The sequence below is a fragment of the Athene cunicularia genome, assembly GCF_003259725.1.
Source record: "Athene cunicularia isolate RWA chromosome 2 unlocalized genomic scaffold, athCun1 chr2_part1, whole genome shotgun sequence".
Classification (NCBI taxonomy): Eukaryota; Metazoa; Chordata; class Aves; order Strigiformes; family Strigidae; genus Athene; species Athene cunicularia.
The window spans coordinates 145238307-145251143 of NW_020799095.1; positions in this window are offsets into that span (position 1 = coordinate 145238307).

The following is a 12837-nucleotide window of genomic DNA, read 5'->3' on the forward strand; positions in this document are numbered from 1 at the left end:
GCTAGCTTATAGTTTGTACACACAAACACTCACGCAAAGATTTATATACAGCTTTTTGTTGTTGCCCTTCCTGTTGCTCCTCTAAGTACTCACCCTGCCCCAAACCCTATCTCAACTGTCAGACTTTCAAATTCAAGGAAATGAATACACCAACCAGCTTGCTGTGCAGTAGTTTTATGCCTGTTGCACACATTACAAGTTCAACCCACAAAAGGAAGGAAATGAGAAATTAAAATACCATGTATCTTTCTACTCTTCTCCCAGGCTTACTCCACTTTCAACAACGCTACAAATAAAGGAGAGAGCATATTGCCAGTGGAAACCATATTGTGCTGGGTCTGACAGTCCAAGAGAGGTGAGGCTGGTGCAGCTCCATACCTGAGGTTCCACCAGCATGGAGCCTGAGCACGTATAGCTGGTAGGCACTCAGAGCACAGGTATACACCATATATATAAATACATACACAACCGGCAGAGACACGGAGCACTCACACGGACGGTATCCTTCTCACTTCTCTGGCTGACCAGGACAGAGGTACACTAGTGGGAATATACAGATACATACACATCTGTACATGCTGGGCCCCTCCAGCAGCTGGGCTCAGACACTCTAGTCTGCCCAGTAGGTGCCCATGGATCTCAGCCTCCCCAGCGGCTGGCACTGGAGATATGACCCCGAGGCATCAGCCCCACTTTACTTGATGGTACAGACCATCACACACACACACACACACACACACACACACACACATTGCTGGCCAGCATGCCCCTGGTCCTCAGCAGCCCACTCCCATGGCATCACCCTTAGAGACACACCTGGCCATAATGTGTCCCATGTCCCCAGGCAGCAACACTTTTCAGTCCCAAAGCTGCTCTGGTGTTGACTTATCTGAGTGGGTTTCCTTCTGCTGTTGTCTCTCTGTGCTCCTTTGTGGGTGTGCAGATCAGCTTTTAGCACATATTATGCCATAATTCCACCATCGCAGCAACCCACTGAAACTGACTGTAGTGCACTATTATGCTAAACAAACAATTTTCAGAAAGGGTATTTTGCCTCCTCGAGTGAATTGAGTGGCCATGGTGGAGGGAGTAGAGTACTTATTGACCGAATGCAATCAAGAGTTATTTGATGCTTCTGTAACTCTCTTTGAACCTCTTGGAAAGCTCACAGCCTTTAGCTTTTCCACCAGCTTCAGTGACCATCAAATCAGGCCATTTGTCCCAAATCACAGCTCTTTGCTAATGCTGTTTATATAGTACTCAACAAGTAAAAAATATTCTGAGATATCTGAAAATTAATTAAAACATTCAAAAAACTAGCAGGGGAAGGGTTGATTGTGAGAATCTTGGAGCAGCCATACCGGGCCAAACTGAAGGTCTATGAAACTCTTCCTGCTGCAGGGAAAACCAGGGATCATTTTAATTCACCTTTGTGAGTGATAACTTTTTAAGTTAAGTCCATCCCTTTATGCAGCAGAACCACTTAGTGATGTTTGAGGTACCCTGGTCATTAAAAAAAAAAATTCTTACACATCCAGACATTTTATTTCAAATTTAAAAAAAAGCTGATCCTGCATAAAGTTACCATTTCATTGCAGTTGATACTTCATATATGATTTTAGTAACCTTATCAGGTCAGCGGTATGAACAAAGATTAATTTGCTTTAAAAGGGGAACAAATTAATTTTTGATATTATCAGATGGAAATCCCACTCCAAGCTATCAAAATCTTTCTTAGTTTCAGGCTTGATTTTTTTTTTTCCCCAAATTCATTATTTTAGCTTAATTGCTTCTGCAATTAACATCAAAGGGTATTTCTGTTTTGTATGGTGGCGTGCAATGCATAAACCTGTAAAACTTAGAATTAGCCCTAAGCTTTGATTCATGGAAAAAAAGACTCTACAACTCAAATAGAGTTATACAGCGGGTATGTTTACTCCGGCCGGGGTGCAAGGGGATTTCTCCACAAAGCTTGCACACCCATCGCACATTTTACCAAAATTTATGAGTGTGGATATCCATATTCACTGGGTTACATAACACAAACATACATATATATGAGTAAGGCTGGGTTAGTTAGAAAGAATAGTGTCAGCGGTTGATATTCCCTTTGCACCTGCACATTGTCTCCTGGTGGTCGTCTTCGTGGGTTTTGGGGAGGAAGGCTCGTAGTCTTTCTCACCCTGTTTTTTTCCACGGAGCATGCGCAGATTTCTCTTGGCCAATTTCTTCAATAACAAAAGTGTTTTTCAGCCTGTTTATTTTTCTATCTTATCTAAGAGAACCAATAGAACTTCTACCACTCGTCTATGACTATCTTTACACATTAGCAAAATTCCAACTAGTTAGAGCCAGCCACCTGTTCCTCAAGGACAGAGCATAATATTTTGCTGAACACTGTAGCCCCTGGTAGATTTTCACAGTGAACTGCTTTGTTTTGATGAACACTGTAGTCCTTGGTAAAATTTCACAGAACAGTCTGGGCAAGCAGGATTCTTAACAATATTTAAAAAACACTCTAAGTAAGTAAATAAGTTGCTAAACAGTTTTCTATAAGTAAATAAGTAAATAAATCTTAAAAGAAGTAATAATTTCTCTGTATCAGCTTGCTGATGCATCCACACTCCCTGGATCTCAACAAGATCTTACCTGCAGTCATGCTATGTCAGCTACCTCCGTCTCATACTACACACACAGTCCAGACAGACAAAAAGTGCTTAGAAAGAATCTAAAGCAAGCAGACCTGTGATACACACTGATATTTCTCTGTGCAGAGCCATGACCAGTCTGTGTTGCAATTTATGTTTGAGAATGAGGTGAAAACTCATCTATGCAAATGTTTTGAGTGTAGCTTTAATTTCTCTGATCTGCCCAGTTGTAACAGAATCCAGGGCTGTTCTGTTGAACTCTGGGATTGGGGGCAGTAATTTGTATCCCATAAAGTTGAGATTTTGAGTGTGGCATCTGAAGGGATTCTACTTCCTAAAAGTATGTCTGATGTAAACGAGTTTGAAAAAATACAAGGCTACACAAGGTTCCTGTCAGGAACTTCTCTTTCAAATGAGAAGAATTGTACAGAAAAGAACAATTGGCTAGTGTATAAGATATTAAGATATGACCACATGTACTACTCTGTTACCTGTGCAACTGCAGCACATACCTTGAAATTTTTCACCCTTTACTCATGTTATTTCCTCTTTGATTATATGGTATCAGAAGAAAAATTGGTTGGTATATAACTTGATGTAGACATGGGAATATGCTTGTGAGGAATTTTGTACAAGGTCACAACAAAATACAAGAGCAGTGGAAAAGCGTACATGGGAAAGAGAAGTGCTTCCATTGGAATCTGCAACTCCCCTAGTTTGCATCCAAAAATACTGCTCCTTCAAAAACTATTTTATCACAGAAAGAAAACAAAAGGAAAAGGCCAATACTCAGATCCATCACTCAAGGCAGAATTTAGTCGAGGTCCCTGAGACCTTGGGTGGGTCCTCATTAGAGTCCTTTGTAAACTTGCTCATAAGAAGATCTGTTACTGAACAAGAAGGTAGGAAAAGCAACAAAAAACACATCTAAGCTAAAAGCCGTCTGACTTAATTTTATTAAGGATTACAAAAGCTTATGCATTACCACTCTACACTGCCTGCAGTGACGAGAAGCAGCCAGGGCAGAGCCAGCTGTTGGCCAGTTGTGCTCTAGCAGCATCTTATTTGCAGACAATAGAAATAATGCACTGATCACTGGTCTGAATGGAGAATGAGCGGGAATGGTGCTTGAGGTGGCAGAGGAAGCGCTGTATGACTGGTGTGTGTTCAGGGTGCCTAGGATAGCAGGTCATCAAGCTTCCAGACATGCAGCATCTTAGGACACCCAGACTGAGAGGGAAAGGACAGAGACTAAACCAGGTAGGACAGTATGGGAAGACTGATCACTCTCAGTTCTAAAGAGTATGAAAGGGCATGTCGAAACTCAGCACAATGTGGCCAACCTAGGAAGAACCAGTAAGACATGGTGAAGACTCGATTGCCCTCATTCCTTGTCTTCCCTGTTCACCAGAGTTAATGCTGGACAGGCCACCTGTATAATAGCATCTTGGTGGCTGAAAGCTGAACAGACCACCTAGATACACACAGATTTAGGGTACCGGCTAGGTGCTCTAACTAGATACATAAAATCTGAATCTTTGGTTGGGAGTCTCCTCGTCACGAGTCCCAAAATGAAAATTAATGTTCATCTGGAGGTGGTGATGATCAGTGTACCTGTGACCCTGGATGGTTTCTGTTACCGTTGTGATGTGATCTGCATTGACCACTGGTGGAGGGTCTTGTATTGATGTGCAGTGAAGACTTTTGCACAACATATAATTCTAAAGGACCGTAGTACACCTTATATAGAATGAAAATCTATAGTTGAGAAGGTGTTAGTACTGCTGGTTCCTGAGACAAATGGCACTGGCAAAATACTGATGATACTGATGTCATGGTCCTTTCTATAATAAATCATACTGATTCATGCATAAATGAAGACAAATAACAATTGACAATGATACTCTAATAACATTCTTTAAAATGCCTGTCTTCCGTGCTGTTTTACATAGCACCCTTATCAGTTGTCTCTCTATTTGTATGTAAATAACCACTGTAGTCTGACAGTGACCAAGTTTTTTTCTGCCTGCATGCCAGTATTTTTGTGAAGCTTGTACTGAGAATCTGCAGGCCTTTCTGGAACTGTTTGCAATTTTTCCAGCTATGCCTGTGCCATACTGACTTGTTGCATTTCCAGCTGGATTCATACTGAGCTCCTGGACTAATTCAACTGCTAGGAAGAGGAAAAGGCGCAGGAAGCTTTGTTATCCAGTGGAGGATCACAGTACACTAGAGGCAGAGGGGTTTTATGGCTTGGATGCTATCCAGCATTGCCTAAAGATCAAGGATTTGAATGTGGCCTACAAGGCAGTTGAAGACGGAGGCCAGAACTCTGATAGGCTTCCAGGAACCTGTCCATGCAATGCCAGCACAGACCCAATGGCCAAGTATCAAGAAACAAGTGACTCCTCTCATAAAGAATTGCTTTGCAAGCACTTTACAGGCAGGGTTGGACACTAAAGGCTAATCTCTTAATCGACAACCATCCTTCAGCCCCTGAGGACACCTCAGTTTTCACAGGACCACAAAAGAGGCAGGAAAATACCGCATTAGTTTTACAAAGTGATTCGTATTGCCTGGGGCAGATGCGAGGCATGCTTTTTCATTCTCACTGCTGGACTCCAACAGGTTGGACAGATGTGAGTTTTGGAGCTCTGTTTTCCTTCAGCTCAAGTTGCAAATTCTCTCGACACATTATTATTGGCAACCTGACTACAAAACTGTCCTTGCTAAACTGCATGTTTTGAAATGATTTGCCTGTTAGTCTCTCCTTTCCTCTTACAGTACTCCCCAATATTATTATGACTGCGATAAACATCCTGCTGCTGAGTGCTCAAACGGTGACTCCAACACAGTCGTTATCTTGGCAGGACATTCCTTCTGTCCCTTTCCCTTACCCACCCTGATCTCAGCTCTCACTAATGGTAGAACATAAAAAACTTACCCCTGGGATATGTTTGTGAGTCAAGTGCTCTGTTGATCCACCATAAAGTATATGCTGAGTTTCAATCTCACAGGGAAATAATCTAGGGAATCAGTGCACAATCAGAGCAGGTATTAGCACAGCTTTTGTTCAGTACTGTTCTCATCAAGGTTTTAAAAGAAACTTCAGTAAAATGTTTACTGATGTGTGTCCCAATCTACAGAACCTCTCCTAAAACCAAAACACAATCCAAGACATATGGCTGCAATATGTAAGGCAGAAGTAAGCAACACATTGCACAGCACTGTTTCTGAGGCAAAAGCACAATTAAGTCTCAAGAGGTCTAACATTCATTGCAAAACAATATTCATAGCACAGTGAATGTTGAGTATGCCCCCAAGAAATATCAAATGGATGCATAGAAAGTGGTTTAACCAGACTGTAACATGGCACAGCAGAGCTGCCGTCATCCAGAACGGGTAGCTGCTCCCTTCCAGCCATGCAGAGCATCAGGAGATACCACGCTGGTAAGCAGTAACTTCAACTGCCTCACAGGATTTTCTTTAACCTCCATCAACTGCCAGCATTTGCTCTTTCTTCTCTTTCTTTGAATGGATCTGGGACTCTTTCACTAATGTTGGAACTACCTGTATAAATGCAGATTTCATTACCCAGCTGGCCTTAGCAGGTCTCACTCCTTATCATCCTCATCTTAACCATACTTCACCCTGACAACACTGCTAGTAGAGAACCTTACTTCTGGTTTATAGATTGTCACCTCTGCAATAAGCAGTGAAACACAGTTCTGTGGTTGCAATACCTGTCAGCAAACAGCCAGCTCTCCAGGAGAAACCATTTATTGACTTAAAGGCATTCTGCAAAGAACTAGTGAGCAGTTGAATAAAAAATGTCAAAACTGGTAAAGACTGGGGTTGATGTCCCAAACCCATGGAGTTAGTTTTGTTTGGTGTCCATGGCAATGGGTGTTAGCTACCTTCTTTTCCCATACAAGGCCAGATGCTCCAAAATTCATCCACTTTAGGATATTTTCCAGCATCTGGAAAATTTAGGGCTTTAAAAGTAAAAGAGAAGTGTTTGGTGAGATAGTGGAAATCTTCATAAAATGAGGGAGGAATTTCTGGAGGGGAGGGAGTTTCTGGGATGAAAGAAAATGAAGGGCAGAGAAACTGAAGAGGAGTACACAGCACCTGATTCCAGACAGGGTGTCAAAATGGCCGAAGGAAGTGTCAGGAAAAGGACAGAGGATGATAGAGCAGAGCCAGGCTGTGACCAAGCAGCCTACACAGATGATAGAGCCAGGCAGAGGCACTGCTACATGTTTGCTAGGCTGGGGCTGTGCAGACACTGTTTAAATACAAGCACCAGCAGTCACTTTATGTCTTCCTCCTATGATAAAGGTAAAAAACAAAGATGAAGTTTTATTCTGTTGACTGTCACCTCGTGATTGCAATATCTGACATTTAAAGTAGTTCTTTTATGGACCAATCCAATCACCCACAAGTAAAAATAAATGGCAAAATAAACAAACTGATGTCTGGGCCTCCCACCATAATATCTTTTTTTCCCAGGTGTTTGATCATTCTCCCAGATCCTTCCTGAACCCTTCCAGTTTTTGGATGGCTTTTCTGAACAGTAAGTTATTTTAATAACAACGTACTGGTGCCAAGTGCAGAGATAATGTCACCTCTCTACTCCTACTCAGTATTTCCATGTGCATGTGCTTTGCAAAGACTGCATTAGTCTTTTCAGCATCAACAGCACATCATGAGCTCATGCTCAGCTGATTATGAAATCTTCTCTTCCCCCTCCAAGTCTTTGTGAGTCACTGACTGGCAAGAGAAAATCTCCTATCCAGTTTGGTTTCCAATATATGGTCTGTATAATATCCACAATGCTAAAGACATGCTTCGTGACAAGATTAAACACCAAATTTTGTGAAGAGCAGAAGTAATGAAATCTCCTTTCCTGCATCTCTGCCTTGTGATGGTCTGGTGTCTGAAGAATAAGCATTGAGCCTTTCTATTCTGGAGAGGTCAATGCAGTTGCTCTTCCCTGCCCAGTTGAGCCTTTTAACAGAACAGGTTGGGATCATGTGTTGAGATTTCAGTCTCTGTCAAGCTTGAGGTAAGGCAGAAGTTTTAGAAGCAAGTGGAGAAAGGGAAAATGGAAGGTAGACTGCAATGCAGCCATGTAAGCACTGTTTTCCAAGGAGACTAGACTAAATATCAGAGACATTTTTGTGCTAAACGAATAAAAAAAGGTCTTGGCCAAAGTTGCTCTTCACTGGCTTTATGGTGGAACACAGTAGCTGAAATGGGGTCCTGGGCCATGTGCAGGGTGAGGGAGGCACTGGGGTAGGCAGGTCAGGCCCAGTAAAGGCTGTGGGTGACCTCAGGGGTACAGCAGGGCAGGGGTAGGTGTATCTGAAATGGCAACAAAGAAATGGGGACACTGCCTGGGGCTCATTGATTTCCTAACTGTTCCGATAATAGTGCAATGAAATGTTGCCCCGTACTGCTGGACCACAAGTGGATTTCTGCTGGTCTGAAGGCAGTGTCGTAGGAGTCACACGTAGCACCCTGTGTTGGGGTGTCCTTTCCTCCAAGTCTGTCATTTGGGTTCCCACTTGTCATTGTGCCCCTGTTCTACTCTGAACTTGAGCAAATGAGCCTTTGATGGGCTGATGGCTCCTGGGAGCTGCTGGGGCACAGTGTTATTTGGGCTCCCTCTTCTACTGTTGTGTCTCTGTGCTCCTTTGTGGGTGCACAGATGAGCTTTTAGCCCATATTACCGATACCTGGGGCTTGCTGTGCCTCTGCAGTCTGTCGTCAGCTCTGCCTCCCTCTCCTGACAGACTCAGCAGTGAGGTGATGCTCAAGGTGCCACACACTGCTCTGAGCCTTTCTTGTACCACAGCATAACCCAGCCAGCCTCCAGCAGACAGCAAAGTATGACTCAACAACCCACATGTACCCAGCCCCATCCCTGCTACTTTATCTTTCCCCCATCTCCCTCTCCTTGGACAGAAGCACCCTCACTTTTCTAACACCATCTTGATGCTGCACATTCATTGCCACTTGGAGACATTGCCAACACAACCCTCACCATTATGTAACAAACCTTCTAAACAAAAGCCTGCATCAAAACTACACTCAGGATAGTAATAGCTGGAGAATTCAAATGAATACAATAGCAAGTTTTTTACTAAAGAGAGAAAAAGCTTTTTTTTCTTTTTCTTTTTTCCTTTGTTTTTCTTCAAGCCTCCTTCCTCCTTCAGTCTCTCCTGCTTGCCGCCACCATCCAGAAAATAGGACCAGGGGAAAATCAAAGGAGGAATAAAAAAACCCTATAGCGAATAAGCAGTCTAAAATATTCCACTGCACAGTCTCCCTATAAAGACTCTTCAAGTGGGAGGCAGCCTCAGAGGGCCTAACCAAAGTGGATGGGTTGACCTCGGACAACAGCCAAACACCCACACATCTCACTCCCCCCACAGTGGGGTGGTGGACAGAATAGGAAGAACAAAAGTGAGAATGTTTTTAGAATCCGGATAAGGACAGTTTAGTAAGTGAAAGAAAGCAAAAAACGTCCTAAACCAAAAAATCCAACCCCCTGTGAGAGACTGAAATGTCCTATGACTGTCTCAAAGCTTGCTTGTGTCTGTGCAAACCTCCAAGAGAAGCTGCTGCGGCCTGTGGATCGGTCTGGGGGATGCTGCCCAGAGAAGCGGGAGTGTATTGAAGGATGCACCCCCCCACTTCCTTGCGGTTGCATCGTCCAGACTCTTTACATAAGCCTCAAAGGGGCAGACATGGACTGAGCTGGGCCCATCCTGGAGCCGTTTGTGGCTCTATTGTGCAGGCCAGACACCATGCATGCATTGCCAATGAACTGACAAGAGGCAAACGTTCATGCCCTGAAGCCAGATGCGACAAAACCTGTTGGACCAGGAAAAAAAAAATAAATAAAGGTGGGCAGATATGCTAATCAGCAGATACTGAACTTAAAAAGGCAGCAGAAAATTGTGCTCAGTGTGCATCCACCACCGAAGCCAGATCCGTGTGCACCCACCGCCGAAGAACTGCAGACTGAGGACCAATGGGACGCCGCAGGATCCGTGGTGGTGACTATTCTTGCAGCCCCATCCCGCATGCTTGCTTTATTTCTCTTTTCCTTCCATTCTGTCCTATCACTACCCGTCTTCACCTTTCTAATAATAAAAACCTGGTTTGGGTATACGGCATTTAACCTTGTTTGTGTCTTAATCTCGCTCTTGGGATCCTATTGAAACGTCCCTCGACATTGGATTGGGACATCCCCAAACCCCCCCAAGCAATGCAAAGGCAATCACTCACCACCTCCCACCATCAGACCCATGCCCACCCAGCCAGTCTCCCAGCAACAGGCAACCCCATCATATTTCTTCCTCTGCCCCAGGTTTTCTTGCTGAGGTTGAAGTTTTATGGCATGGAATATCCCTCTGGCCAGTTCTCGTCAAATACCCTGGCTGTGTCCCCTCCCATTCTCTTGACCACCCCCAGTCTACCTGCTGGGGGGGCTGAGCAGAAAAAAAAAAAAAAAAAGGCAAGCCTTGATGCTGTGAAAGTGTTGTTTGGAATAGCCAACACACTGGTGTGTTATCAACACTTTTAGCTGCAAATACAAAACATGGCACCATAGAGACAGCTATGAAGAAAGTTAACTCCATCCCAGTCAGACCCAGTACAATCTCCACCACTTGTTCCACACCATTTGTACCATACTCAGGTCCTGCACTCTCAAATACATCCCCATCAATCATGACCCTGTTCCTTGTCCTTTGACATACACACAGACATCATTCCCTCAGTCTGCAGGACATTCCCCAAATGTCCATATAAGTCAAATCAATTCATTTGGTCCATAACTTAAGCTCCACAGAGCAGCTTTCCACATCAGATGGTTTCGCACAGCACACAGGATCCCTGGGTAAACAGAGCATATTGTATTTCACTTTCTGCTAATTTATTATACTCTTAAGCCTCAGCCACCTCCTCAGGTGATGCTCTGAAATATTTTTTCCTGGCCAAACTGTGATCTCTTTCAGGATTATTGGGCTGTCAGTCCCATTTGAGTCCAATGTATGATCAGTACTACCCACTTACTCCCCAGAGCATTGGTTGCAAAAGGTAGAGAGGGGACCCCTTCCTATGAACATCTAGTGCAGCACAAACATCTCAGACCCTTAATAACCTCAGCTTCAGAACCCTAGAGGTTGACTTCAGGTCTCTCCAAGTGTTTTCTGCCAGGTCCTCCCCAGCTACAGAGCAGAGCATCTTTCTCACAGCTGTTCCTGTCTTAACAGGCCCAAGGGCTACCACATAAACTATGTCCTGTTTGTCCTGATGCTGTTTAAGGACTGTGTTGTGTTGACCCTGGCTAGACACCAGGTGCCTACCAAAGCTGCTCTATCACTCCCCTCCTCAGCTGGACAGGAAAGAGAGAAAATATAATTAAGGCTCATGGGTCAAGATAAGGACAGGGAGAGATCATTCACCATTACTGTCATGGGCAAAAACCAGACTCAACTTAGGGAAAAATGAATTTAGTTTATTGCCAATCAAAAGTCAGAGTAGTGTAACAAGAAATAAAACCAAATCTTAAAACACCTTTCCTGCACCCCTCCCTTCTTCCCAGGCTCAACTTCACTCCTATCTTTCTATATCTCTTCCCTGAGCGATGCAAGGGGACAAGGAATGGGGGTTGTATTGTACTGTTGTATTGTTATTGTTGTCACGCATTGTTTCTGCTGCTCCTTCCTCCTCTCTCTCTTCCCCTGTTCCAGTGTGGGGTTCCCTGATCCAGGAGACAGTCCCCCACAGACTTATCCAATATGAGTCCCTCCCACAGGGTGCAGTCCCTCAGGCACAGGCTGCTCCAGCGTGGGACCCCACGGGGTCACAAGTCCTGCCAGCAAACCTGCTCCAGCGTGGGCTCCTCTCTCCACAGGGCCACAGGTCCTGCCAGGAGCCTGCTCCAGCGTGGGCTTCCCACGGGGTCACAGCCTCCTTCGGGCATCCCCCTGCTCCGGCGTGGGGTCCCCCCCGGGCTGCAGGTGGGTCTCTGCTCCCCCATGGAGCTCCATGGGTGCAGGGCACAGCTGCCTCACCACGGGCTGCCCCACGGGCTGCAGGGGAACCTCTGCTCTGTGCCTGGAGCACCTCCTGCCCCTCCCCTCACTGACCCTGGAGTCTGGGGAGTTGCTTCTATCACATATTCTCACTCCTCTCTCCAGCTGCTGCTGCTCAGCAGTTTTTTCCCCTTCTTAAATATGTTATCCCAGAGGCGCTACCGCCATCGCTGATTGGCTTGGCCTTGGCCAGCAGTGGATCCATTTTGGAGCTGGTTGGCGTTGGCTCTGTTGGACATGGTGGATGCTTCTGGCAGCTTCTCACAGAAGTCACTCCTGTATCCCCTCCACCACTAAAACCTTGCCATGCAAACCCACGAAAAAACTCTTTCAGGTCACTTGATAGAGGACTCACAAGCTGAGTGTGACCCAGAATGTGCAATCTCCAGAAACCCACTATGGCTAGGAAGGCTTGCATTTCTTTTTTGTTACCTGGTGGAAATGAGTGTTATCTCACTGATTACGTCCATTACAAGAAGGTTGGAAACATCTACCCTGAAGAAGAAGAGGAGGAAGGTCACCGTAAGATGGTTCCCAGAGTACTAGGATGGCAGCAACACAAGGGCCAAATGCCAGACTTGGCTCAAGGCCCGTGTTTTATCATACGTCTCCCAGGCAAAGCAAACCACAGTGATAAGCAGCACAGTAAACAGCAAGAGCCGACAGCAGCCGTTAGGAAGCCCTGGAGTTTAATGTGCAGCAAGGATGGGAGCAAGTAATTCAGCATTGGGACCACCAACAGCTGAGCAGCTGTAACAGCTCTAAATCCAGCCTAGCACACCCTGACCCAATCTGTCTCCATCTCCAGCCCCACGCTGGGCACCAAAAGGGATGGCAGTGGGTTGGCCCCTCCAGCAGCCAAGCGCCCACCCAGCCACTCACTCACCCACTGCTCCCAGCGGGGTGGGGGCAGATCGGGGAGAAGAAAAGCGAGAAAATCCGTGGGCTGAGATAAAGCTGGTTTCACGGTTAAAGGAGGGAGGTTAAACGCAGGCCGCGATGGGGCCGCTGCTCTGCGCCTCCCGCCAGCGGACTGCTGCCCGGCCGGCGGCTGCCCACGGCCACCTCAGCGGCCA